Below are 26,397 nucleotides of genomic sequence, written 5' to 3'. Positions count from 1 at the left end.
ATGAGAGTCAGACACTGCCCGAGAGGGAGAAAGGATGCAAGTATCTTCTTTAGACCTGTATTTCTTTGTGGGAGCTGTGAGAAAAGACCTGAGCAACTGCTGGACTGAGGACTTTTTGGCAGGGCATCCAAAAAAGGTGAGACTCCAGAGAAACCTGGACAGAGATGAGAACATGCTTTCTACCAATGGGAAGGCAAAACAGGTTAATCAGGCGAGTAGTGGACTTGGGTAGTTTCAATGAAATCCCTTTTACGTCTTAGCAGAGATATCTTCTTGTTCTTGCTTGTGGTCTTGCCTGCTCCTTGAGTCACCAACACTCCCAGCCTAGACCTGCTTGGGCTCCTCATCCCTTTCCCTGAACCCTACCAACTCCTGTATCCTGAAACCACTTACTGAAGCTCGTGGTGCAGCCATTTCCCATAACTTAGGGTTCTGTGACCTTAAAATAAAGGCCTTTTTTCCTACTTAAGAGGCTCTGGGTATGGTCCAGAGGTCATGTAAGCAGGGGGGTTGGGTGTACATCTGTATCACAGACAGCCTCTGTGATACAAGGTTTAAGTTAGGACACAGTTCCAAATTATGCATACAGGTCTGTCAATACAATAGAAAACTTTATTATGGTCACTGACCAGCACAAAGCGGGGCAGAAGTTCCCTGAGAAGGGGAAACACAGCTCCCCAGTGAGGCAGTTTTTGAAAAACAGATTAGAAAACAGTTTACAACCACAGTTTGAAAACACAGGTTAATGTAACAGGTATGGAACCAAGGGGAGGGGGAGACTGATAGGAGGGGTCAAAGCACTGGGGGGGGGGCACTAAAGGGGATGGGAGGGGCAAATTACAAGTCTATCTAGTAGCATTTCAGCTGTAATATGTTGCTCTAACTACATTCCCAATGGGGTGTTGCCTTGCGGGGGCCAATCATCATCTAATTATAAATGTTGCAGCACAAAACTTAGCAACACTGTACGTTATTGTAGTGCTGCAGGTCTGTGTCATATTGGAAATATCTCTGTGGAAGCTTTTTCTGTGTACCTTATTTGAACTGGGGAATGTATGTGTGTGGACATATACAATGGGTGGTAAAGGTATAAGCAGGGTGTATATTTATTTTGTTATTTCAATAGATTCCCATTCAAGTACTAATTTTTAAATCCCAATTTAAATGTTGAGAAACCATCAGTTTTAATTGTCAAGTCTAAAAGCCAAAAAATAAAAATAAAATCTGAGCCAGATGCTTCATGTTCTTGTTAAGCAAATACATGCAAATAGCCATGATAGGAATAATGTATCCAGTTTTCCATTGCTGGCACTTTGGAGCACAGGATAGAGTTAGATGCTAGATTATTATTGTATCCAGTCCTCAAGTTCATACATGATGAAGGGTAAGGGGCAGGGTTTGGGGCAGTTAGGTGGGATTGGGGGTGTGTGAGTTTTAAAGGCCATTTTAGTGTATTTATTAGGCATGTGCAAAAAATTGGAAGAGTTGGAAATCATAAGAAAATTGGAAGTTTTGTAAGTCAGAAGCCATATCCAAAGCGTTTGCATGGCCCAACCAAATATTTTAGAATAGAAACTTATCCCATACTTTTTCATGTTAGTATTGCAAATCTCAGAAGGCTCCCAAAGTCAGTTTCATATTCAGTGCAAGGAAGCAAAGCCAAAAAGCCTGCCTGTCTGCCTTAGTGCTTTCCTTGTCATTCCTCTCTCTGGAATTAATGGAGTCCTGTCTCAACATTTATTTATTTATTTATTTATCGTGTCATCCGCAACCAGAACATTGTATTACATGTCTAACAGAACAAACAAACAGATTAAAAAACCCCCACAAATTTTGCAAACTTGGTAGCTGATTAAATGTCCTTTGACCAATATGTGGCCACTTGGAGCGCCTCTGGTGTTGCCGCAAGAAGGCCCTCCATCGTGCATGTGGCAGGACTCAGGTTGCATTGCAGCAGGTGGTCAGTGGTTTGTTCTTCTCCGCACTCGCATGTCATGGATTCAACTTTGTAGCCCCATTTCTTAAGGTTGGCTCTGCATCTCGTGGTGCCAGAGCGCAGTCTGTTCAGGCGCCTTCCAAGTCGCCCAGTCTTCTGTGTGCCCAGGGGGGAGTCTCTCATCTGATATCACCCACGGATTGAGGTGCTGGGTTTGCACCTGCCACTTTTGAACTCTCACTTGCTGAGGTGTTCCAGTGAGTGTCTCTGTAGATTAAGAAAACTATTTCTAGATTTAAGTCGTTGACGGTCTCAACATTAGGAATGGTGGAAAGAGGTAGCAGTGCATTTTGGGGAGCCCTATGCCAAAGAATTCAAAAGGCTCTGCCCAGAACTACATTTTCCAGTCTGTATTAGCATCAGAAACCCCCAATTAGGAGAAGAGATTGATCTGTAGCCAGCTAGAGTTCCAATAAATTTGTTAGTATTCTGCACTATGATTTCTGTTCCTGGGTTATAAATGTCAATTCGTTATTGTTTCTGTCATAAAAACATGGCAAAAGTTTACTACACTGCAAAAATGTTGTCTTTGTGTAAGGGCCATCGTCCTATATATAGCACATTTTTCTTTGTTGAGTCTCTAGCAATTTAGTGAAGTTTCTGCCACAAAAGCAAAGTTTCTGGAGTAGAACAACTACTTTCAAAGTAAGGACTGCACAGTTAAACATGAAATGATATTTTGAAACTAGGAACATATTTTCTTTATGATTAAAATAATATTGTTTATAAAAACTTTGATACATCCCTAGTATTTATTGTATTTTAATTCTGTTTTTAAGGCAAAGGTAGAGGTTTTCCCCTGACATTAAGTCCAGTCGTGTCTGACTCTGAGGGTTGGTGCTCATCTCCATTTCTAAGCTGAAGAGCTGCCGTTGTCTGTAGACACCCTGCTCCTCGGATTCGGACCTGCGACCTTTCGGTCAGCAAGTTCAGCAGCTCAGTGCTTTAACCCACTACACTATTGGGGGTTCTGTTTTTACCACAACGATAATATTTAATTGTTTTTAAACGTTTGCAATGCACTTTTAAAACTTGTCTAATGTAGATGGTTAGCTGCTGAGTCCCCACGGAAAGAAAGGCAGAGTATAGATAAAATTAATAATAATAATAATCATCATCATCATCTGATCATGAGTCCAGCTAGAGCAGATACAGTGAATCCATTGCTGAATGGTGAATAAAAATGTATATACAATCTCTTTCTTCATTAGTTCAAATCTAGTTAAACTAGCAACTGGATTTTGGCCAGGGTTAGGGAATATGCAATCTCCCAGATACTGATGGACTGCAGCACCCTGTAGCCCATATCAGCACAGACCAGCAACATCTGGAGGACCTCAGGTTTCAGTCATGGGAACTTCTGCACCACAAAGCAGCAGTCCATAAAATGCAGATTGCATACTTTTACACTACGCATGCAGAGCACACCATTCTTAGGGCAGATTAGTCTCCTTTTAGCCTAGACCTACTCACTTTTATCTCAAAGTGAGCTCCAGTGTCCCCAGAGAAGGTTGTTGTTGTGTGTATCATCAGTTTATTTATGACTTGTGATGACCCTGTCATGGGGTTTTCTGAGGATAATAGGGTGTGACTTCCCCAAGGGTACTCAAATGGGTTTAAATGGCAAAGTGAGGATTTCTGTGCTGTTCTCAAGTGTCCAAACAACTATGCCATGCTGAGAAGTTAGTTCCATATTGCCCCTTGGACCAGTGATGTCAACCTTTGGTCCACCAGATGTCTAGGACTTCAGCCCCTTGAGTCCTTCGCTATTTGCTGTGTAGGCTGGGGATTTTGAAAAGCCCCATACCAGAGGTTGAGAACCACAGTCTTGGGAAGGGCTGATGACTGTAAAAGAGCTTTGAGACACACATTTAGCCTCAGGACAGTATTCTGCCCACCCTGACCTATATTAACAGGAAGCATCTTTCAGGGTTTCAGATTCCTATCTGGAAGTGCTGGGGAGTGAAGGCAGAAACCAACTTGCTTGCTCGGTCAGCTCACAAATTCCTTCTGAAAGGGGCTGATTCATCACTTGTCAAAGAGAACACATCAACACAATGGGTCTGATGCCTTTAGGGTATATGAACTCAATTTTCTCTACCGTGTCTAAATACAGCTATTTGTAATATCTTGACTGATGAAGATATCTAGACTAGCTTGCACATTTAGGTATGTGCAATCTTTTAGTTGCAGTAAAATATTTGCATAATGGACTTTGTATTTTTAGCTGTACCAACACATAAAGTTTGTGGGTTGACCAAAATAGTGAATCTGTTCTTAGAGTCTTCCTAGTTCTGAAGCTCCCATACTTTGTTTACCAGCCAAGTTTCCTCCTAATGATTTAAGTATGTAAGAGGTTCACACATACATATTACAATTTTCCTGCCTTTTCTCTTTCTTGGCTTTGACAGAGCCTTATGATGGTACCCTCAAGAACAGGCAACTTTCCACATCTAGGAATTCTGATCTCAGGTTTTCTGTTTATTCCAGATTATCTGGCAGTGTGGAGTCGTATAATCCAGTTTAAAGCAGAAAACCTGGGATCCGATCCTGGGAAATATGGCCTGTCTGGAAAGGCCCTTAGGCAAAGGTTGTTTACCTGTTGTGTAGCTGCCTTCTTTCAACACCTTTTTAGATGCCTTCACCTGTTTTAGATGCCTTTCCATGCCTTGGCTTCTACCTTGGGAACCTAGGTGAAGATTTCTTGTCAAATAGCCAAGGAATGCATTACTCATTTGCATCCTGCCTTGCCTCCCGCAAAGGAAGCTTAAACCATGACAACAAGTACAGATAAAACACACATCAATAACCCATTACAAAAAAAGAGATAGTTGCAATACGATTCGGCCATCGGTAGAATTACATTAAATTATTTAAATGTAAAAGACAAGGATAAAAACCATGGGTGGCAATGGTGGTTTCGGGTTGGAGTTTAGACGGACAAGCATTTCATGAAAGATAAACCTCTTAAGCTGCCAGTTGCTAACTTCTAAGGAAGGCTGGTTAGCTTGATTTGAGGGAATTTGGCTCCATCCAGAGATTATGATTTGGCTGTTTTTGGAGATCCTTGAAACAGAGGAAGAGAGCAGTTGGTGGCAGTGGGTGGTTTATTTAGCTGAAATACCAAAGGGCATGCCACCCGTCTTCCTGTTACAGCCTTTCTGTGGGAAGGGTTTTCTGAGAATTACATTTTACCCTTCCATTTGAGTAATGTTTCTGGTTGACTGAAATCTCCAAGACAGGTTTTTGTCAGGAGGGGACTTTCTTCCCCTGTGAGATTGAAAATTAGTTGGCGGAGTGTACATATCCTCCCAAAGAGCTCTGAAACGAAATCTAATTTTGCAGCCTAACAGCAGCTGGAGAATCACATGTTTCTTGTTTACCATTTCAGAATTATCCTTCTCGATTTAAGAAAAAGCAAAACTGCAAAAAGTTGGCTGTGAGACCTCTCCTTCTTTGGCTTTTAAGTAGTTCATCACACTAAAGAATGAATCCACTTTAAATCCGGGTTCTTCCTCCTGCATAATTCTGGTGTTTGTAGTTTAGCGAGGCTGGAGGAAAGTGCTGAGAGTGCCTTGGACTGCGAGAAGATCCAACCAGTCCATCCTCCAGGAAATAAAGCCCGGCTGCTCACTGGAGGGAAGGATACTAGAGACAAAGTTGAAGTACTTTCGCCACATCATGAGGAGACAGCAAAGCCTAGAGAAGGCAATTATGCTGGGGAAAGTGGAAGGCAAAAGGAAGAGGGGCCGACCAAGGATGAGATGTATTGTGTTGTTATTGTTGTGTTGATATTGTATATTGTGCTTTTATGGTTTTAAATTGTATATTGTTGTTGATTATCTTGTTGTAAACCGCGTTGAGTTGCCAGTTAGGCTGAGAAACGGCAGTATACAAGTAAAGTAAATAAATAAATAAATAAATAAATAAGATGGATGGATGGCATCCTTGAAGTGACTGGACTGACCTTGAAGGAGCTGGGGGTGGTGACGGCCAACAGGGAGCTCTGGCGTGGGCTGGTCCATGAAGTCACGAAGAGTCGGAGATGACTGAACGAATGAACAACAACAACGAGGCTGTTAAAGGCTCTTCCCTAAACTACAAACCCCAGAATTCTGTAGGAGGAAGGAACCGGATTTAAAGTGGATTCATTCTCTAGTGTGATGAGGTCCTAAAACTCACATTGTTCAACTCCAGAAGGACTTAATACAGGTTTTGACTATATCAGTGACTATTTTCAGATCTCTGTAACTTCTGGACAGCCATTTTTTTAGGACTACAGATCCTTTAGCCATGTGACTGGAGATGATGGGAACTGTGGACCCAAATATGTGAAAAGTCATAGGTTATTTACCTCTGCTTGAAGCAAAGAAATTTGCTGCACTGACTTTAACAATCCCATTGTCTTGTGGGGAAAATAAACTGGAAAGTGGAGAATTAGACTGCCCATAAAGATGACATTTAAGGGTGAGATTTATAAAGAGAAAAATCTACATTTAATGTACATCAGGGGTAGGAATTACATGTTCATACAAATGATGGATATTTGAAAACCCATTAAATTAGCAGAGTTCTAAATATGAATGCAAGCAAGCATTTGAAGAATCATCTTTCCTATTATTTTTCCATCTTGCACCTACACTAGCTCTGCCATTCTTATCTCTTATTGCCTGTATCCCTCCCTAGCATCTCTACTGCTGTCATTATCTCTATTATCTCTCTACCGCAATCATTTTTTATCATCCCTTCAAGGAAATGTTTAAGCCAAAAATAGTCTCAACATGCCAAACTTCAAAATCTCATGTTGTTTTGACTGTTTTTGGACAGGTTTTTTTTTTCGCCTGTCAGTTCACCCATTTTTGATCAGGGACAAAAACATCTGCATATATTCTGTAGATCTATAATTGTTAACCAACAATCTATATAAATAAAAAATAAAAATCTGAAAATAGTTTCTGGGATTAGCATAACTCAAAAACCACTGAACGAACTGACACCAAATTTGGACACAAGACACCTATCAGGCCAACGAGTGACCATCACTCATAAAACACTAACTCCAGCTCTTCTGAGATGATTCTTCCTTGATAGAATGGGGACTTGCTGAGGCTGGATGTGTTGTGTATCCTTTTTATATTCCACTTGGGCCTCAGTAGTTCCATTAAATACATTCATTTGCTATTCTACTTCCAGCTGTGTTTTTCTCTTAAATGTGTAAACCCAGGCTTCTGGCCAGCTGGTCATCTTGAGTTATTGTTGCTGTGTTTGTGCTCTTCACCATAGCATACTGTGTATCCAGCTTCTGGTGGTCATGGCTGGCTGTAGGTAACTAATTCCAAGAAGAAAAAAGGGTTGCCCAAATGGGGATCTATCTGCAGGACCTCTTGTCAGAGTTTTTACATTTTATCATTTCTGAGGATTACCTGGGAAGGAATACCACTGGAGCATTGCAACGCACCCAAATACTTGGGAGTCACTCTGCCTGAATATTAAGCACTGCCTGAATATTAAGCAAAAAGTGGGCGCTAGAAACAATATCATATGAAAGCTGACGGGCACAACCTGGGGATCACAACCAGATACAGTGAAGACATCTGCCCTTGCGCTATGCTACTCTGCTGCTGAGTATGCATGCTCGGTGTGGAACACATCTCACCATGCTAAAACAGTAGATGTAGCTCTTAATGAGACATGCCGTATTATCATGGGGTGACTGCATCCTACACCACTGGAGAAATTACACAATTTAGCCGGTATTGCCCCACCTGACATCCGCCGGGAAGTAGCAGCCAATAGTGAAAGGACCAAGGCAGTGACATCTCCAGCTCATCCCCTGTTTGGATATCAGCCAGCACATCAATGACTTAAATCAAGAAATAGTCTTCTACGATCTACGGAGACACTCAATGAGAGACTCCCTCCTGGGCACACAGAAAACTGGGCAACTTGGAAGGTGCTGAACAGACTGCGCTCTGGCACCACGAGATGCAGAGCCAACCTTAAGAAATGGGGCTACAAAGTGTAATCCATGATATGCAAGTGTGGAGAAGAGCAAACCACAGACCACCTGCTGCAATGCAACCTGAGCCCTACTACATGCACAATGGAGGACCTTCTTATAGTAACACCAGAGGCACCCCAAGTGGCCAGCTACTGGTCAAAGGACATTTAATCAACTACCAAGCTTACAAACTTTGTGTTTTGTTTGTTAAAAATGCAATACAACTGTTTGGTTTGCTCCTGACACTAAAAATAAATAAATCATTTCTTAAGTGACAGCAAGTAAGTGTAAGGATCAGGGCCAATAAGCATTAAAAGTCAAACCACCTGACTAGCATTGAGTAATCTACAGCTAGGGTGGAGTAGCTGTAAGTGTACTAGAGAAGCACAGGCTTCCATGGTGATTAGAGAATAGAGTTGTGTGTTGTTCCAGATGAAGCTGCCAAGAGACTGAAAGATTGGTGAAGAAAACCAGAGAGAGCATTTTGCAAAGAAGAAGGTATGAGCTAGGAAGAAGGGCTAAAGAAGAGACAAGATTTTCTGCTACACATATGTAAATATTTCTTTTTGACTGACAAGACAACTTGTGCTTGTCTACTCCTTAACCAGAGAGGGAGTGCTTCCATTATTTTGCTGCCACACCTCTCTGTTGTTGGGGCCCCTGGCTAGAAATGTTGTAGGGTGTAGAGAGAGTGAGCCGAGTATAGCTGTCCTTCCACATTTGTGATTTTGATGTTTGCAGATTTGATTATGCATGGATTTGTTTTAAAATATCCACTCAGGGAATCTCTTAGTCCTCCAGAGCAACCATATGGATGGCAATTAAACTTTTCAAAGCTAAAACAGTTGCACAAAGGCTGTATGGAGCCCAGCTTGGACCCTTTTCAAATTATGTCCCACAATCAAAATTCCTAAGAGCAGGTCTATAGGCTCCCACGTGTGTCTCTAATGCCACCCTGTGATTGGAGACACGCTTCGTGTAAGTGGAGGCAAGAGTATGAACAACCATTCTGAACTATTGGCTATGTCTATCCTTCCCCCCCATGTGGTCTTGTCCCTCTAACCATGAGGGCGACTTCCAGTCCACATGGATAGTGACAGTAAAGATCACAACACTAGGTTTCTCCCAAGGACAACTGCTAAGCATGAGATGGGATCAAACCAAGGATCTCATTATGCAACAGATCCTGGACATAGAGTGCCAATTGGACCTAGCTGTTCTCCAGTCTTTATTGTTAGGGAAGCCCATAGATACCTCACTGCCCCCATGGCATACTTTACAGACCTGGAGTGCCCAAACACCGAAGGACTTTTATCTTAGCAAGATGCCATGCCCTCCCATCGGAGGGGAGATATCCGAAAAAGCCCTTCAAGGAGAGATTATGCCCCTGTGAGTCCGGACATGTAGAAACAACTCGGCACGTTCTCCTTCAATGCATGTGCTATAGAGATCTTAGAACTAATCTCATTAAACCATGGCTTCTAAAATACTCAGGGCGCAGTGAAAAATATTGCTCAACTCTGCTGCTTTTGGACTCTAGCACTACAAGAACTTAGTGTTGCTAAGTTTTGGCTGCAGCACTTAAAATTAGACGGATGATGTAGACCCCGCAAGGCAACACTCTGTTACAGCTGAAATGTTACTAGACTAGTTCTCCAATGTGATTATGTGCTCAGTTTTCAGTCGAAATTGACCATGGAGTTGTGCTGGAAGACCTCGAAAGCACTAAAGAGGTGTTCTCTTAGGCAAGAGAGAGGGTTTTTTTTCCACTTTCACAGGGCTCTTGTGTCTGTCAAACCAAGTGGTTCTCAACCTTTGGTTTTCCAGGTGTTTTGGACCTCATCTCCCACAATTCCTAACAGCTAGTGAACTGGCTGGGATTTCTGGAAGTTGAAGTCAAAACACCTGGAGAAGCAAAGGTTAAGAACTACTGATCTAACCTAAGTGAATGTGGAGGGATGACTGTGGGTGAAATCTGAAAATGAGTGAAGCTGAGGCTGAACTGGAGGGCAGTGTAACTACTGGGGTGAAAGGGTGGGATGAAAATTATGTTAATAATGTATTGTCGAAAGCTTTCATGGCTGGAATCACTGGGTTGTTGTAGGTTTTTTCAGGCTATATGGCCATGTTCTAGAGAGGATGCTTGCAATAGATGCAGGCGAAACGTCAGGAGAGAATGCCTCTAGAACAGTGGTTCTCAACCTGTGGGTCCCCAGATGTTTTGGCCTTCAACCCCCAGAAATCCTAACAGCTGGTAAACTGGGATTTCTGGGAGTTGTAGGCCAACTGGTTGAGAACCACTGCTCTAGAACTTGGCCATATAGCCCGAAAAAACCTACAACAACCCTAAGTTAATAATAAATAAATACTCCTTTTCTCACTGAAGTGCAGATGATCAAGTTTACACAAAAACAAAAGTACCTGCTTTGTGTCCCCGTTCCCCCCCCCCCCCCCCACCGGCTGTACAGAGGGGGTTGTGAAATATTAGGGTGTTGTCAGGTCTGATCTGATATTCTCAGGCTGGAAGCCTGACAGTAGCAGGGCTTTGTGTATTCTATGAATACATTTTTGGTACCAGAGCTGTCTAGAGCTTGTGCCAGGTAAAGTTGCGATCTGTATGAATTTGAGCAAGCACGTGTAACTTTATGTACTTTGGGAGATTTTATAATGTGTGAGTTTTGCAGTTGTTTGCATTGTCTGTTCGTTCCTGCTATTAATGGTTCACTGATCTCTCGCTGAAGTCAGCCACTGCAAATCTTGAAAAATGGGTCATGGTTGGGTTTTTTTTATTTTGTCTCCATAAAATGTTGCAGTGGAGAAGTTCACACTGCAACCCTTCTGACCACAGCTAGGAATGCCAGGCCAAGATAAAACAAGGCCTTGAGATTTCAGAACCAGGATTTGAGATTTAAGGATGCTATGATTTTGCAGCATGTTGGCCTGTGACATTAAAAGGAGCTAAAGCCAGGATATTTTAAGCACCAGTCACAGTTAAAAACCATTTGAATAAAACGCACACATTCTACCACATGAAAATACACAACACTCTTTTCAATGCAGCACTTTTATCCTGGGATTTCTTGTTCCTCAATCTGAAACGTTAGTCCATGCCCTGAGATACAGGTCCGGGTCCTGAAATGGGATAGTGATAGTCCCATCCAGTTCTCCTCGCATCTTCTACTAACAATTGAATGGGCAACTTGAACCCTTGTATTTGCAAAGGACTAGACCAGTGGTTCTCATCCTGTGGGTCCTCAGATGTTTTGGCCTTCAATTCCCAGAAATCCTAACAGCTGGTAAACTGGCTGGGATTTCTGGGAGTTGTAGGCCAAACCACCTGGGAACCCACAGGTTGAAAACCACTGCACTAGACCTACACATTAAGGAGAGTGAATGTTGATAGAATATTGGATGGAACTTCTCTTTTTAATAGTATCACCTGATGATCTCTTACAATAGCGAGGAACTGCATGTTCTCGTTTGAAAGGGCTGTTTCTCCAAAGATTTGTAAAGGGAGAGCAGAGGGCTCTGCACAGAGGTTTCCTTATAATTAAATAGATATAATATAATTAAGCTATATTTGTTCAAAATGTTGTTTTCTTTCCAGACCTCTACATTGTAGGAACATTTCATGCCCAGTGTTCAACCAAGAATGCACAGACAAGTTATTTAGGAGATCATTACTGTTTTATTTGGTTATCTTCCAGGTTATACTCTAGAATATATTTGTATAACTTGGAGATCAATCCTTTATTTTCATTCTCCAAAATATTCTCCAACTCCGATTTCCTTTTGGAGAACTCAGTTTCTTAAATATATCCTGTAGTTGATGATAAACCAATTATTTATCTTTTGCTCTTCTCTCCTTTTTAATTTCCATCCCCCCCCCCCAAAAAAAACCCTCTCAAAAACAATATTGATAAACTGGAAGGCTTATCAGCATGTTTTTTTGCATCTCATAGACTTAGCATGGGAATTTGGTTAACCAGTTAAAATTTATGAGTAAACCAGGGTTTTTTTTTTAAAAAATCTGAAACATTTCGGGGAGGGTTTGAACCCCTAAAACCACCCCCTCGCTACAGGCCTGCCAACACCTCCTGAAACTCTTTAAGAGGTAGAATATTTAGCGTATGTCCTTATTATCTGAGATAGAAGGTTTTTCAATCTTTTTGAGTGATGATTTATAACAGAAATTCCTATTATTAGCTAATGACATTTTTACGATGTTGTTCATTAAACACACAAATTCTTTGCAATCCTTATGAGTCTCAGCGGAGGGGTCCCGGTCTACTTGTATGTCCACATTCCTATATTGTAGAATAGGCAAAGCATTTAAACATTTTTTAAAAGGCCATGTTATGGAGATACCTTGCAAACTGCACAATAACATCTCTTGCTCTGTCTTGCAATCGTGACATGAGCGTTTCAATTGGCAATCTATGTCTGCACTGCATTCTTTCATCAGTCAGCCTTAGATTTAAGAAAATTTGTGCAAGCCATGCTACGATCAATTTAGCAACAATTACATTATTCTCTCACCTCTCAGGTAGTTGGCAAAAACATAGGTTTAGCCTGTGGCTCCTATTTTCTTGGTTATCAAACAAATCTCAAGTGGCTCTGATGAAGTGTTCATCCTTTAAGCTTAAATCAAATACTTCTGATACTGTGGTTTCTGTTTTGGAAATACTGGCCCCAGGCATGTAGCCCGGAAAATGGGGGGGGGGGGAGGCATGAGGGGCTTCAGCCCCCCCCCCGAAATTTTCAGGGTGGTCCGCGAGAAGGCCTTACTGGTACATTATTTAAACTGTTATGTTTATTCACATCATGATCTGATCACTGTGCTCAATATATCCCATATGCATGAGGGTATTGGGATAACAATACAAAAGGTTTGCTAGAGTAGATCCTCAGCCCCCCCACCCGAATCAAACTCAGCCCCCCCAATCAAACTCAGCCCCCCCAAATCAAACTCAGCCCCCCCAATCAAACTCAGCCCCCCCAATCAAATTCAGCCCTCCCCCCCCCCCCCCCCCCGAATCAAACTCAGCATCCCCCATCAAAATTCTGGCTACGGGCCTGACGGGCCCCATGTTTGCTAAATTAAAGATCTAAAATATCACACACACCCCAAAAGAGTTCAAGTAAATGATCGTACATTTTAAGATTCCCCCCCCAAGTTGTGGTGCTGTTATTTATGTGAAGAGAGTTCAATGTCAGTCTACTCGATGTGGGCAATAGCTAGTTAAATTGCAGCAAACATTTCTAGACGCGGTTTGGATAATTCCCCACAAAGAATAAACAAAGCAGCATTCAGTGTTTGGAACTAAAATACAAAATATGTTGGATGTTTCCCAGAGCAAGAAAGCTAAGCAGCCAATGTGGTTTGCACCGAGCGGTGCCTCTCTCAGAAGGAACATCTTGATGATTCAGGACAAAGAAACTAATTGCCTAAAGAGGTGATGGCATCTCTTTCTCTAGATGTCTTCAAAAAGAGGCAGGACAGCTTTCTGCTGGGGGTGCTTAAGATGGAGATACTGTATTGAGTAGGAGGTTGGTCCATGAAGCCCCTTCCAACTCTACAATTTTATGAGATGAATACATACTTGTTCTACTTGCTGTCAAAACAGATGGGAAATGGAACAAAATGAATTGCAGATGTTGTTTTTGGCCTGCATCTGTGTTCCAGGTTTAAAGATGCAATCAGTATTCTGTTTTACAATGCACAAATATAACATTTTAATAACATTTCAACAACTAGGAGTCAATCTTTTGGCTCCCTGGGATTTGTAGTTTCAAAGGATATCTAAGAGTTTTTTGGAAAATGGAAATCTCCATAGCCTTTTGGAGATTTTATGATCTTTGGACCTTGTTAGAAGTCATAACCTTTTTGAAAATGTTACCGTACAGTCTTGGTATGTTAATATTATAAACTTTTGGGAAAATAGCAGTCATGCAAGGCAATTAGGTTTTTCAGCTGTTAAACTGATGTATCCAGATATGTATTTGAATGGTTAGGGACAAAGTTATGCCAATGCACAAAACAGACAGACACACAAATATATACAGCAGAGTTTCAGAAGTTTTCTTTTTTAATTGCCCAAAACATCTACTCTCTCTTAAAATATATTTGTCTTTAAATCATGCTCTCAAAAGACAAAATTAAGCAGTCTTCTTTAAAAAATAACATAGTTGGTTTACTCACAGACTTCATGTATTCAACATACAGGTACTTTGCATATAAGTCCAGTTACAGATAAGATTTGAAGTGGTTTCTCTGTGTAGGTAACACAGGGCATCCTTCTTAGAATCAACTGTCTATAATCTAAAGCAGGGGTCCTCAAACTTTTTAAACAGAGGGCCAGATCACGTCCCTCAAACTGTTGGCGGGGCGGATTATAATTTGAAAAAAGCATGAATGAATTCTTATGAACACTGCACATATCTTACTTGAACACTTAAAAGCAATACAATAATTATTTTCACAAATATAACCTTATTAGTATTTCAATGGGACGTGTGGGCCTGCTTTTGGCTGATGATATAGGATGGTTGTTGTTGTGTGCTTTCAAGTCATTTCAGATTTAGGTTGACCCTGAGCGAGGGCCGGCTAAATGACCTTGGAGGGATATATCTGGCCCTCGGGCCTTAGTTTGAGGACCCCTGATCTAAAGCATCTCTCTGTTCTGAGAGTCTAATAGAGTCTCTATCTAGTCTGAAAGTCCAGTGGAGTCTCTTAAGCATACTGTTCCTACTGAAATCTAAGAGTTCCTACAAAGTCTGAAGCATACTGTTCTAAAACGGAGTCTGAGTTCTGAACAAGCCCAGATGATCACATAGGCTGCAGCCCCTCCCACAACAAAAGAAAAACTGCAAACCATATGCAGTAAGCATAGCAATACATAACAAATAACTAGTGGAGGCTTGAAGAAAGTTGCTATTTCCAACTGAGTTCTCTTTCAGAGAGCTTTATGGCTTCACAAAACTACAAACCCCATGATTCTCCGAGAAGCCATATTACCTGTTGTGTCCAAACATGGGGAGACTGTGGTTTGGAGCAATAAAGACTAGCATTATGACTTCCTTTTTCTGATGCTTCAGTTCCCCTGGGCATTACCTCTGTAATAGATAATGTGGCACCAGAGGCCCAATTAACATGGAAAGCAGAGTTTCCTTAATGCTACCAGAAAGAGTAGTTCATCATATTTCAACACACTTTTAAAAAAAATTCAAGTTAGCCTTGCATAAGTCAGCAAAAATACTTTGAATCTTCTAGAGACCACTTGAAAGCTTCTTCCACAATGCATCCAGGAGAGATTTTTTTCTCCACCAGTCTCCATTTTTTATGATTTCCCTTTTAGTGGCCAAACTTCAAATACATAAACTGAGGCTAGATGGCCATCTGCCGGGGATGCTTTGAATGCAATTTTCCTGTTTCTTGGCAGGGGGTTAGACTGGATGGCCCACAAGGTTTCTTCCAACTCTGATTCTGTGTATGCATTTATACATGTAGGATCAACTAAAGTAAAATCACTCTGGGTTGCTGTGAATTTCAGGCTATATGGCCATGTTCCAGCAGGATTCTCTCCTAATGTTTCACCTGCATCTATGGTTGGCATCTTCAGAGGTTCCAAAGATGCCGGCCAAAGATTCAGGCAAACAGTTAGAAGAGAATGTTGCTGGAACATGGCCATATAGCCTGAAAAACTCCCAGCAACTCAGTGATTCTGTCCATGAAAGCCTTTGTCAACACATAAAATCACACCCTTTCCGGCATGAAGTTTTATTACATTTCTTAATGCAGATAAGTAGGTAAAGGTAAAGGTTTCCCCTTGATGTTAAGTCTAGTTGAGTCCAACTCTGGGAAGTGGTGTTCATCTCCTGCAGAAGCGGTACCTATTGATCTACTCACATTTGCATGTTTTTGAACTGCTAGTTTGGGACTGACAGCAGGAACTCATTCCACTCCCCAGATTCAAACCACCAACTTTGTGGTCAGCAAGTTTAGCAGCTCAGTGCTTTAGCCTGCTGCGCCACCGGAGGCTCGTCTTAATGCAGATGCAGTTTAGCAATGCAACACCGAACCTCTGTGTTTCGTCAACCTGCCGCCTCTATCCTTATAATATTGATAGAACCATAGAGTTGGAAGAGACCTCATGGGCCATCCAGTCCAACCCCATTCTGCCAAGAAGCAGGAAAATTGCATTCAAAGCACCCCCGACAGATGGCCATCCAGTCTCTGTTTAAAAGCTTCCAAAGAAGGTGCCTCCACCATATTCCAGGGCAGAGAGTTCCACTGCTGAACAGCTCTCACAGTCAGGAAGTTCTTCTTCATGTTCAGGTGGAAGCTGCTTTCCTGTAGTGATGATGATGATGATGATGATGATGATGATGATGATGTCCTTGGTGAGTGAGTTCCAGAGTCGAGGGGCCACCACCGAGAAGGCCCTCTCCCTCGTCCCCACCAATCGCGCCTGCGATGGAGGTGGGAGCGAGAGCAGGGCTTCTCCAGATGATCATAGAGATTGTGAGGGTTCGTACACAGAGATGCGGTCACGCAGGTAGAGGGGACCCAAACTGTAGGTAAGAACCTGCACCTTGAATTGGAACCGGAAAATGAACGGCAGCCAGTGGAGCTCCTTAAACAGGAGTTTGAACCCATTCTTCTGCATCCTAGTCTCCAGGGCAGCAGAAAACAAGCTTGGGGCTTGTTCTCCAGACCCTTGATCATTTTGGTCGCTCTCCAGCTTGTCAACATCTCCCTTCAATTGTGGTGCCCAGAATTGGACACAGTATTCCAGGTGTGGTCTAACCAAGGCAGAGTAGAGGGGTAGCATGACTTCCCTGAATCTAGACACTATATTCCTATTGATCCAAGCCAAAATCCCATTGGCTTTTTTTGCCGCTGCATGACATTGTTGGCTCATGTTTAACGTATTGTCCACGAGGACTCCAAGATCTTTTTCACACGTACTGTTCTCAAGCCACGCGTCCCCCATTCTGTATCTTTAAAAGTATCCTAGGACCCGCTTTAAAAAATGTAGCTGGACAGAAAATGAGGAGGAAAAGGGTGTCTGGGTGGCCAGGCCATGTAAAAAGGAGCTTATTTCTCAGAGTCTTTTAAAACTGAGTTATGCCTGTACATCCTTGGCTTCCTGTAATGATCACATTGTGGGAGGTCAGAAAGTGCAATTCCCAGCACGTGGCTGGCCTCTCAGCTTCCACCATAGCCATGCCCAAGGCGCAGGGTAGCCTCTCCTAGATGAGCAGGTAAACACAGTTTTCAGATTTTATTTATTTTGAATATTTACAGCCCGCTCTTCAGCCACAAAGGCTCTCCCTTAATTTTATAGTTCCTGCCCTCTGGCTTGCAATCTAAACAAGACAGGGCACACGCAAGGAAAAGGGCATGGCTGTGGAGGAGGGAGTAAAGTTCAGCAGATATTCCCGAGTTAGTTCCTCACTCCCTCTGAGCCAGCTGGCATGGCAACATGGTGAGCTGTGAATGTAGTACTTTTACAATATTGAGTTTTTTAGTAATTGCAATGTTTTAACAAATTTAGCCAGCCAACCACCTCTGCCTGCTAGATGACTTCCAGGATGAAGGTAAGGGCTCCTAGGATACTTTTAAATTCTACCAGATCTGTTGTAGCCTATACATTTTCTTGAACTACGATCTGTTCATGCAATATTTAAAGTGTGTTTAGCTAGCAGAGTTTGTGTCTGTATTTGTGGATGGACAAGCACATACAGGATAGCATCGGAGTCAAATAGCCATGCCTTAACTCTGTAATAACTCCATGTAAATGTTAAGCACTTTCCAGAGTGATACCTGTGTTGATCTGTTGCAGCATAAGCAAGCAAAATATGTACGTAAATCTTTAAAGTGCAAGTAGACACAATGTTGTTAAATAATGAACAAAACTACCCCTTTCAGTGACAGAATCTGGTGATCCCTCAGGTCCCTTCTACACTGCCATATAAAATCCAGATTATCTGCTTTGAACTGGATTATATGGCAATGTAGACTCATATAATCAAGTTCAAAGAAGATAATGTGGATTATCTGCTTTGATAATTTGGATTATATGGCAGCATAGAAGGGGGTTCAGTTTTCCCAGTTCTGCTCATCTAATGTGTAACCGTTAAATAGCTTGGTGCCTTCTAGAGGCTTTGGGCCAGACCTTCTCCTATTTCTGACCACTGACCAGTGCTATCTAGATTACTGTATATACTCGAGTATAAGTCTAGTTTTTCAGCCCTTTTTTAAAACTGAAAAAATCCCCCTCAGCTTATACTCAAGTCAAGGTTATTTATTATTTTGCTCTGTAATTACATTTATTATTTTACTTCATTGTTGTTGTTGTTGTTGTTGTTATGTTTATTATTTTACTCTATTTATTATTATTTGAAGGATACGTACTAAGCACATTTACATTGAAGAATGTCAGAATAATTGTTTATTCAGACTTGAACAGTCTTATCTTAAATTAGTTTTATGCAAATATTCAAAAACATCCAACCGACTGATGCTTCAATTAATGTAATTGTATTGGTATCTATTTATAATATTATAATGTAATACAGTATAATACTAATACTAATAATGATATTATAAATATGTATTTTATATTGCATGTAATATTACTAATAATATTACAATATAATTGTATAGTACAATATAGTGATGTATAGTGCTGATATTGTACTGTGCTAATGGTATAATGTATTGTGTGTGTGTGTGCGTGTGTGTGCGTATATATATATATATATATATAGTAAGCTGCTCTGAGCCCCCTTTGTGGTGCGAAAAGTGGCATATAAATGTCACAAATAAATAAAATAAATATTTTTATTTTGAAATTTACCAGTAATTGCTGGATTTCCCACCTTCGGCTTATACTCAAGTCAATCCATTTTCCCAGTTTTTTTGTCATAAAATTAGATGCCTCATCATATATTTGGGTTGGCTTATACTCGAGAATATACGGTACTTGGTATTTGAAGTTCAAAGGATCTGTCTAGTGGACCCAGGAGCAGAGTGGCCCACTTGGAAACTGTAATCCTCTTGCATTAAGTTCTGAATGTTGCAATTTTCCACATCAGATTTCTGTCATTTTATTCTTTTGGGTAGGAAAGTATGGCCATTCACTTGGGGAAACTCTCCTCAACCCAAGTCAACATAGCTTTTGGAAGCATAATGGGAGTTGCACTATAATGTCACGTGATGGGCAATATATTTTTGCATCCCCAAGCTGCTGAGTGGCAAAAACCAGAGCTTCTAAAGTTAGCTAATTTAGGGAACCAGGAAACTGGCGGCGGATAGCTTGTGGACCAACACTAGCCCATGGACCACTGCTTTGAGTAGTATTGGCTTAAACAATGTTTAAGGCAAAAGAACATTGGGTTGCTCTTAGTTTTCCAGGCTGTATGACCATGCTTGGAGTACATCCTTTTAGTCTGAGTTCCTATCTAAGAGATAAAAAGGAACCTGTGTTCCAGGTGGAAACTGTTCATGTGTAGATGTATCTCATAGGTGGGTTTCTGACAAAAAGTAAGGCTTGTATGTCCATTGTGCAGTTGCACAGTATTGACTAGAAAGCGAGTCTGTTGTATGGATTGCTCTATCTGCAGATTGGTGTGTTGCCTGAAAACACCTTAGTCCTCTTTCCCTAATCCATAGATCACTGTGGACTCAAACAATGATGGATCTGGACCAAATTCTACACAAATACTCAATATGCCCAAATGTGAACACTGGTGGAGTTCACATATAATCTTGACATTTGGGAGTTGTAGTTGCTGGGATTTATAGTTCACCTACAATCACAGAGCATTCTGAATCCCACCAACAATAGAATTGAGCCAAACCTCCCATACAGAACCCCCATGTGGGCCACAGCAACGCGTGGCAGGGGACGGCTAGTATGTTATATGTACTGTATATATGTATCAGGCATGGGCAAACATTTTGGTGCATTGTGCTTTAAATATTGACAGATGGATTGGGCCAGTGGCAGAAGGATGGAGAAACTAATTGGAAAAATAACAAATAATAATAATACTTTATTTATAACCTGCCCTATTTCCCCAAGGGGATTCTGGGTGGTTTCCAGCAGTGTAACAAATTGGCAAACATTTAATGCCAAAGCAAACAAGCATTAAATAAATCAAATACAATAAAACAACCTAAAACTAAATAAAGCTGATGAAAGAATAACAAAATTGAAACATAAATGAACATAACATATCCAAACACATTTAACCACATGATAAAGTCTTATAAGTCAAGCTAACAAAAAAAAATGAAGATGTTACAACATGAATGAATTCCTATGCACACTGCACATATCTAATTTGTAGTGCAAAAAAGAAAGGAAGGAATATAGGAAGAATAATACAATACAATAATTAAAATTAAGAACAATTTTGACCAACATAAATGTATTTCAGTGGAAGTCCAACTCCCTTCTGCCATGCAGTAGAAGCACAATCAGAGCACCTCCAACAGATGGCCATCTTGCCAATAGTAATAATATAAAATCACAATCTGGCAACTGCAAAAGGCCACCTTACTTGGATCTGTGTGCATCATTCGAAAATACATCATACAGTCCTAGATGCTTGGGAAGTGTTGACTTGTGATCTTGTGATACAAAATCCAGCATATATATCTCGTTTGCTGTGACATACTGTGTTTTTGTGTCAATAATAATAATAACAATTATTATTATTATTATAGCAGCAGAAACCCCAGGCTCCATCCAATCCAACTCCCTTCTGCCATGCAGGAAAAGCTCAATCAAAGTACCCCCTGAGTGGTGGAAAGGAAATAGGATTTTGGAAGCATGTAAGGCGAGGGAGGGAGGGAGGATCTGAGTGGCAAGGGAGGCGAGGAAAAAAGACTTGATGGCAAGGGAGGGGAGGGGAGGAGGAGGGGGAGGAGCAGGAATTAGGAGGAAAAGCTTGGAAAGGAGAAGGAAGGAGGGAAGAATGGAGCTGCTCAGTATGCCCTAAGGGCTCCACAGAGCACACTTTTAGAACCACTGATATATACGAATGGAGCTGTTTCTAACTACAGAAACAGAATCCACTCAAATTCTAACAAAAATATGGAAAATGAAGCAATGGTTCACAGATTGGGAATGCTCAAAATACATTCTAATTTGCAGCTGGGCTAGAATAAGTGGCCACACTGGACAACATAGAATCATAGAGTTGGAAGAGACCCCAAGGATCATCCAGTTCGGTGTCACTATTGAACAGCTCGTACAGTCAGGAAGTTCTTCCTGATATTCAGGTGAAATCTCATTTCCTGTAATTTGAACCCATTGCTTCAAGTCCTAGTTTCCAGGACAACAGAAAACAGGCTTGCTCTCTCATCCTTATCACACCCTTTCAAATATTTAAACATTGCTATCATATGGCCTCTTACTCTTCTCTTCTGCAGGCTAAACATATCCAACTCTTTAAGCCGCTCCTCATAGGGCATGGTCTCCAGACCTTTAATTATTTTAGTTGCCCTCCTCTGGGTACATTCCAGCTTGTCACTATTCATGTTGAATTGTGGTGCCCAGAACTGGTCTTATGTCTGTTATAACAGACTGCGCTTTTTATTTAATTTTAATTTGTTAAGTTATAATTCATATTTATAAGTTGGGTTGTATAAATGTTGTTAGTACTAGCTGTGCCCTGCCACGCGTTGCTGTGGCCTATAGTAAAACTTATCAAAGTTGAGGTAGATATCTGGACTATTATGAAAGAGAGGTACCTACCTATTCCTTCCCCCTTTCTCTCCTTTCTTCCTTCTCTACCTCTTTCTTTCTTTCCTTCTTTCACTACTTGGTTTCATCCTTCTCTCTTTCCTTCATTCCCTCCCCCTTTCTTCCTTTGCCTTTCTTCCCTCCCTGTTTGCTTCCTTCTTTCGCTTTTTATTTCCTTTTATTTCACCACCATCATAACAATAACAATAATGCAATGCATTGCCTCTGGGACCTGACACCTCTCCCATTCCCCCTAAAAGGGTCTCAGAGGAATCATAGCATCATAATAATCATAGAAATAACAACCTTTACCCGCCACGCATTGCTGTGACCAACCTTCCCTCTTTCTCTCCTTCTTTCCCTCCTTCCTTCCTTCCCTCCCATCTTTCCTTCTCCTCTTCCTTCTCTATCTCCTTCCTTCCCCCTTTTTCTTTCTCTTCTGGCCTCTTTCCTTCCTTCTCTCTTTCCTTCTTTCCTTCCCTCCCTCTTTCTCTACATCTTCCCCCTTCCTTCACTCCCTCTTTCCTTCCTTCATTCCCTTTTTTCTTTCCTTCTCTCCTTCCTTCCTTCCCCCTTTTTCTTTCTCTTCTGGCCTCTTTCCTTCCTTCTCTCTTTCCTTCTTTCCTTCCCTCCCTCTTTCTCTACATCTTCCCCCTTCCTTCACTCCCTCTTTCCTTCTTTCATTCCCTTTTTTCTTTCCTTCTCTCCTTCCTTCCTTCCTTCCCCCTTTTTCTTTCCCTCCCTCTGTCTCTCATTTCTTCCTTCTCTACCTCTTTCCTTCCTTCCCCCTTTTTCTTTCTCTTCTGCTGTCTCTCTTTTCTTTCCTTCCATCTTTCCTTTTCTTTCCTTTTCTTCTTCCTTCTTTCTCTAACTTTCCTTCCTTCCCCCTTTTCTTTATCTCCCTTTCTCTTTCTTCCTTCTTTGCTTCCTTCCTGTCTTTCCTGGATTTTGACAGGGCGGGAAGGGGTGCGGTGGGGTTTGGAGGTGGCGTGAAGTAAAAGGAGGTAAGATTGGGGCAGGCGAGTGATGGAGCGTGAGGTTGTGTGTGTGTGTGCAGCAGCGGGGGAGTGATGGAGCGTGGGGTTGCGTGTGTGTGTGCGGCAGCGGGGGGGAGTGGGGTTGCGTGTGTGTGTGTGGCTGTGGGGGGAGTGATGGAGCGTGGGGTTGCGTGTGTGTGTGCGGCGGGGGGAGTGATGGAGCGTGGGGTTGTGTGTGTGCGTGCGGCGGGGTGTGTGTGTGTGTGCGAAAGCGGCGCGGCGGGGCTTGGAGTGGGCATGGCTTCCGCAGAGGGAACTGTGTGCGCGCGCCAGGGAACTTGCGGCTGGGCACCAATGTGCATGCTCAGTTGTTTTGCCGTTTTGTGAGTGTGTTGTTGTGTTGTTTTTCATTTTGAGTAGATATGTTTGTACCTTGTGGGTTGTGTTATGGGCATGGCAATTTTGGTTAAGTTTCGTTGTTGTTTTTTTTAGTTTTGTTGTTTTGCCGTTTTGTGAGTGTGTTGTTGTGTTGTTTTTCATTTTGAGTAGATATGTTTATACCTTGTGGGTTGTGTTATGGGCATGGCAATTTTGGTTAAGTTTCGTTGGGGTTTTTTGAGTTTTGTTGTTTTGCCGTTTTGTGAGTGTGTTGTTGTGTTGTTTTTCATTTTGAGTAGATATGTTTGTACCTTGTGGGTTGTGTTATGGGCATGGCAATTTTGGTTAAGTTTCGTTGGGGTTTTTTGAGTTTTGTTGTTTTGCCGTTTTGTGAGTGTGTTGTTGTGTTGTTTTTCATTTTGAGTAGATATGTTTGTACCTTGTGGGTTGTGTTATGGGCATGGCAATTTTGGTACATTTTCGTTGGGGGGGTTTTGAGTTTTGTTTCCTCGTTGGATGCCCCTAACAAATTTATATATATAGATGGATGTATTGATGTTGTATTCGGGCATTGAATGTTTGGGGGAGATAGAGCGGAATATAAATACAGATGATGATGATGATGATGATGATGATGATGATGATGATGATGATTGGACACAGTATTCCAGATGAGGTTTGACAAGAGCAGTCAATAGGGGCACTATGAGTTCCCTTGATCTAGACACTAATCTCATGGATTGGTGTCTGTATCTGTGCATTTCAATTTTTTTCTGCCTAAGTGCAGTATCTTATATTTTTCCTTGTTGAAATTGATTTTGTTAATTTTAGCCCTACTCTCTAATCCGTTTTGAATTCTGGTTCTGTTTTCTGGGGTATTACCTATCCTTCTCAATTTGGTGTCATTTGCAAATTGTGATAAGTATGCCTTCTTATTCAGTCATCCAAGACATTGATAAACATGTTGAACAGAACTATGGGAATCCACTAGTCACTTATCTCTAGTATGAGGAGCAACCATTGGTGAGCACCCTTTGGGTTTCGCCAGTCAGCCAATTTCCAATCCACCCAATGGTAGCATTGTTTAGCCCAGGGGCCCTCAAACTTTTTAAACAGAGGGCCAGGTTACAGTTCCTCAAACTGTTGGAGGTCTGGATTGTAATTTGAAAAAAAACAACAACCACGAATGAATTCCTATGCAGACGGCACGTATCTTATTTGTAGTGCAAAATAACCTTTAAAACAATACAAAAATTAAAACTAAGGACAATTTTAACAAATATATACTTATTGGTATTTCAGTGGGAAGTGTGGGCCTGTTTTTGGATGATGAGATAGGATTGTTGTGTGCTTAAAAGTCATTTCAGACTTAGATTGACCCTGAATGAGACCTGTGTAAATGACCTTGGAGGGCTGTATTTGGTCCCGCGGTCTTAGTTTGGGGACCCCTGGTCTAGCCCATATTTTGTTAGCTTCATTGTGAGAATGACGTGGGGAAACTTGTTAAAGCCCTTACTGAAATCAAGATATGCTATATCCATAGCATTTCCTGCATCTACCAAGCTTGTAACTCTATCAAAAAGAGAGAGGAGATAAGATTAGTCTGGCATGTCTTGTTTTTGAGAAATCTATGTTGACTTTTAGTCACCACAGCATTCCTTTCTAAGTGATTGCAGACTTCCTCCTTAATGATCTGCTCCAGAATCTTTCTGACTGGACTATAATTGTTTGGGTCTTCTTTTTTCCCCCCTTCTTGAAGATAGGGACAACATTAGCCCTTCTCCAGTCAGCTGGGACTTCTCCTGTTCTCCAAGAACTCTCAAAAATTATTGCCAGTGGTTCTGAAATGATATCTGTAACTTCCTTCTATACTCATCTGGCTGCGGAGACTTGAATTCGTTTAGATCAGCTAGGTATTCCTGCTACTTCTCAGCTATTTTGGGTTGCATTTCCCCTACTGCCTCATTCACTCCATATTACTCAGGTTGAACACCGATTTCCTTTTGGGAAAAGACTGAGGCAAAGAAGGTGTTAAGCAGTTCTGCCTTTTCCCTTTCACAACCTTTTCCATGCAGAGCCGCCACTGTTTCTTTGTTTTTCCCTTTTCTACTGACACAACCAAAGAACCAATTTTTATTGTTTTTAATCTCTTGGGCAAGCATGAGCCTTTTGGATTCTTTCCCTACATATGTTAGTTATTTGTTTGTATTCCTCTTTGGCGATACCCCCCCCCTTTCCATTTTTGTACACATCTGTTTTGTACACATCTGGACATCCGTTCAGGCTTCTTTAGGCACAGTTGCAAACAATGCCAACAAGGAGAGAAAAATGTTTTCTCCTTTTGTTGACACTGTTTGCAATTGTGCCTTCAGTATCTCACTTTTAAGGCACTCCCATCCATAATTAACTCTTCTATTTTAGTATTCCTATCCATAGGATTGCACTAAATTTTCTCAAAACAGCTCTCCTAAAATCTCGAATGCATGTCTGACTTCTCTTAGGATCCTTCTACACTGCCATATAATTCATATTATCAAATCTGATAATCCACATTATCTGATTTGAACTGGATTATATGAATCTATAAGTTTTCCCCTTTCCCTCTGTATCACAAACTCCAGGAGCACATGGTCACTCCCACCTCAGATCCCACCACTTCCACTCGATTTACCAGGTTTCGAGTGTTGGCTGGGGTCGGATTTTAAATAATAAATAAATAAATGAAACTTTATTTATACCCCGCTACCATCTCCCCAAGGGACTTGGTACGGCTTACAAAAGGCCGAGCCCACAATACATCAGTAAAAACAACAACAGTAGTACAAAACAATAAAATAAAACTCATAAACAAAAAAATAAGCAGTAAACATCAACAATAACACAATAACGTTTAAAAACCTATGACTGGGCCAAATGTAATAGTTAAAATTTTAAAAATAATGCTGAGCATGACTAGGTGAAATATAATAGAATTTCCGGAGAAGAATGGGGCGTGCAGACAATCCTAGATCACAAATAAAGTGCATTTAGGGACATATTCCTGGGAGTTTCCTTATTCTGGGAAGGCACACTGGAACAACCATGTTTTCAGGCTCCTCCTAAAAACTGCTAGCGTTGGGGCATGTCTGATGTCCTTAGGGAGTGAATTCCAGAGTCGGGGGGCCACCACCGAGAAGGCCCTCTCCCTCGTCCCCACCAATCGCACCTGCGATGGAGGTGGGAGCACGAGCAGGGCCTCTCCAGGTGACAACATTAAGGACACACAAAAAGAGTGCTCAGATCTCA

General features: G+C 41.5%; 1 protein-coding gene across 3 annotated transcripts in view; it reads left to right on the top strand.

The window, feature by feature from the left end:
- B4GALNT1 (beta-1,4-N-acetyl-galactosaminyltransferase 1) overlaps nt 1-26,397 on the top strand; it is a 92,530-nt gene that overhangs the window by 11,055 nt on the left and 55,078 nt on the right. Inside the window, exon 1 of one of the 3 annotated variants that reach the window (XM_060762970.2) lies at nt 8,434-8,495. The exons of 1 other annotated variant lie outside the window; for it this stretch is intronic. The gene's annotated coding sequence lies outside the window, so the exon portion shown is untranslated. Of the gene's footprint in view, nt 1-8,433; nt 8,496-17,461; nt 17,601-26,397 lie in introns of those variants that run through there. One more of the 3 variants, XM_060762969.2, reaches the window with a different exon arrangement.

Source organism: Anolis sagrei, chromosome 2, assembly GCF_037176765.1.
Source record: "Anolis sagrei isolate rAnoSag1 chromosome 2, rAnoSag1.mat, whole genome shotgun sequence".
Taxonomy (NCBI): domain Eukaryota; kingdom Metazoa; phylum Chordata; class Lepidosauria; order Squamata; family Dactyloidae; genus Anolis; species Anolis sagrei.
Note: the sequence above shows the minus strand (reverse complement) of the source record. Positions and strands in the feature narration are given on the sequence as shown.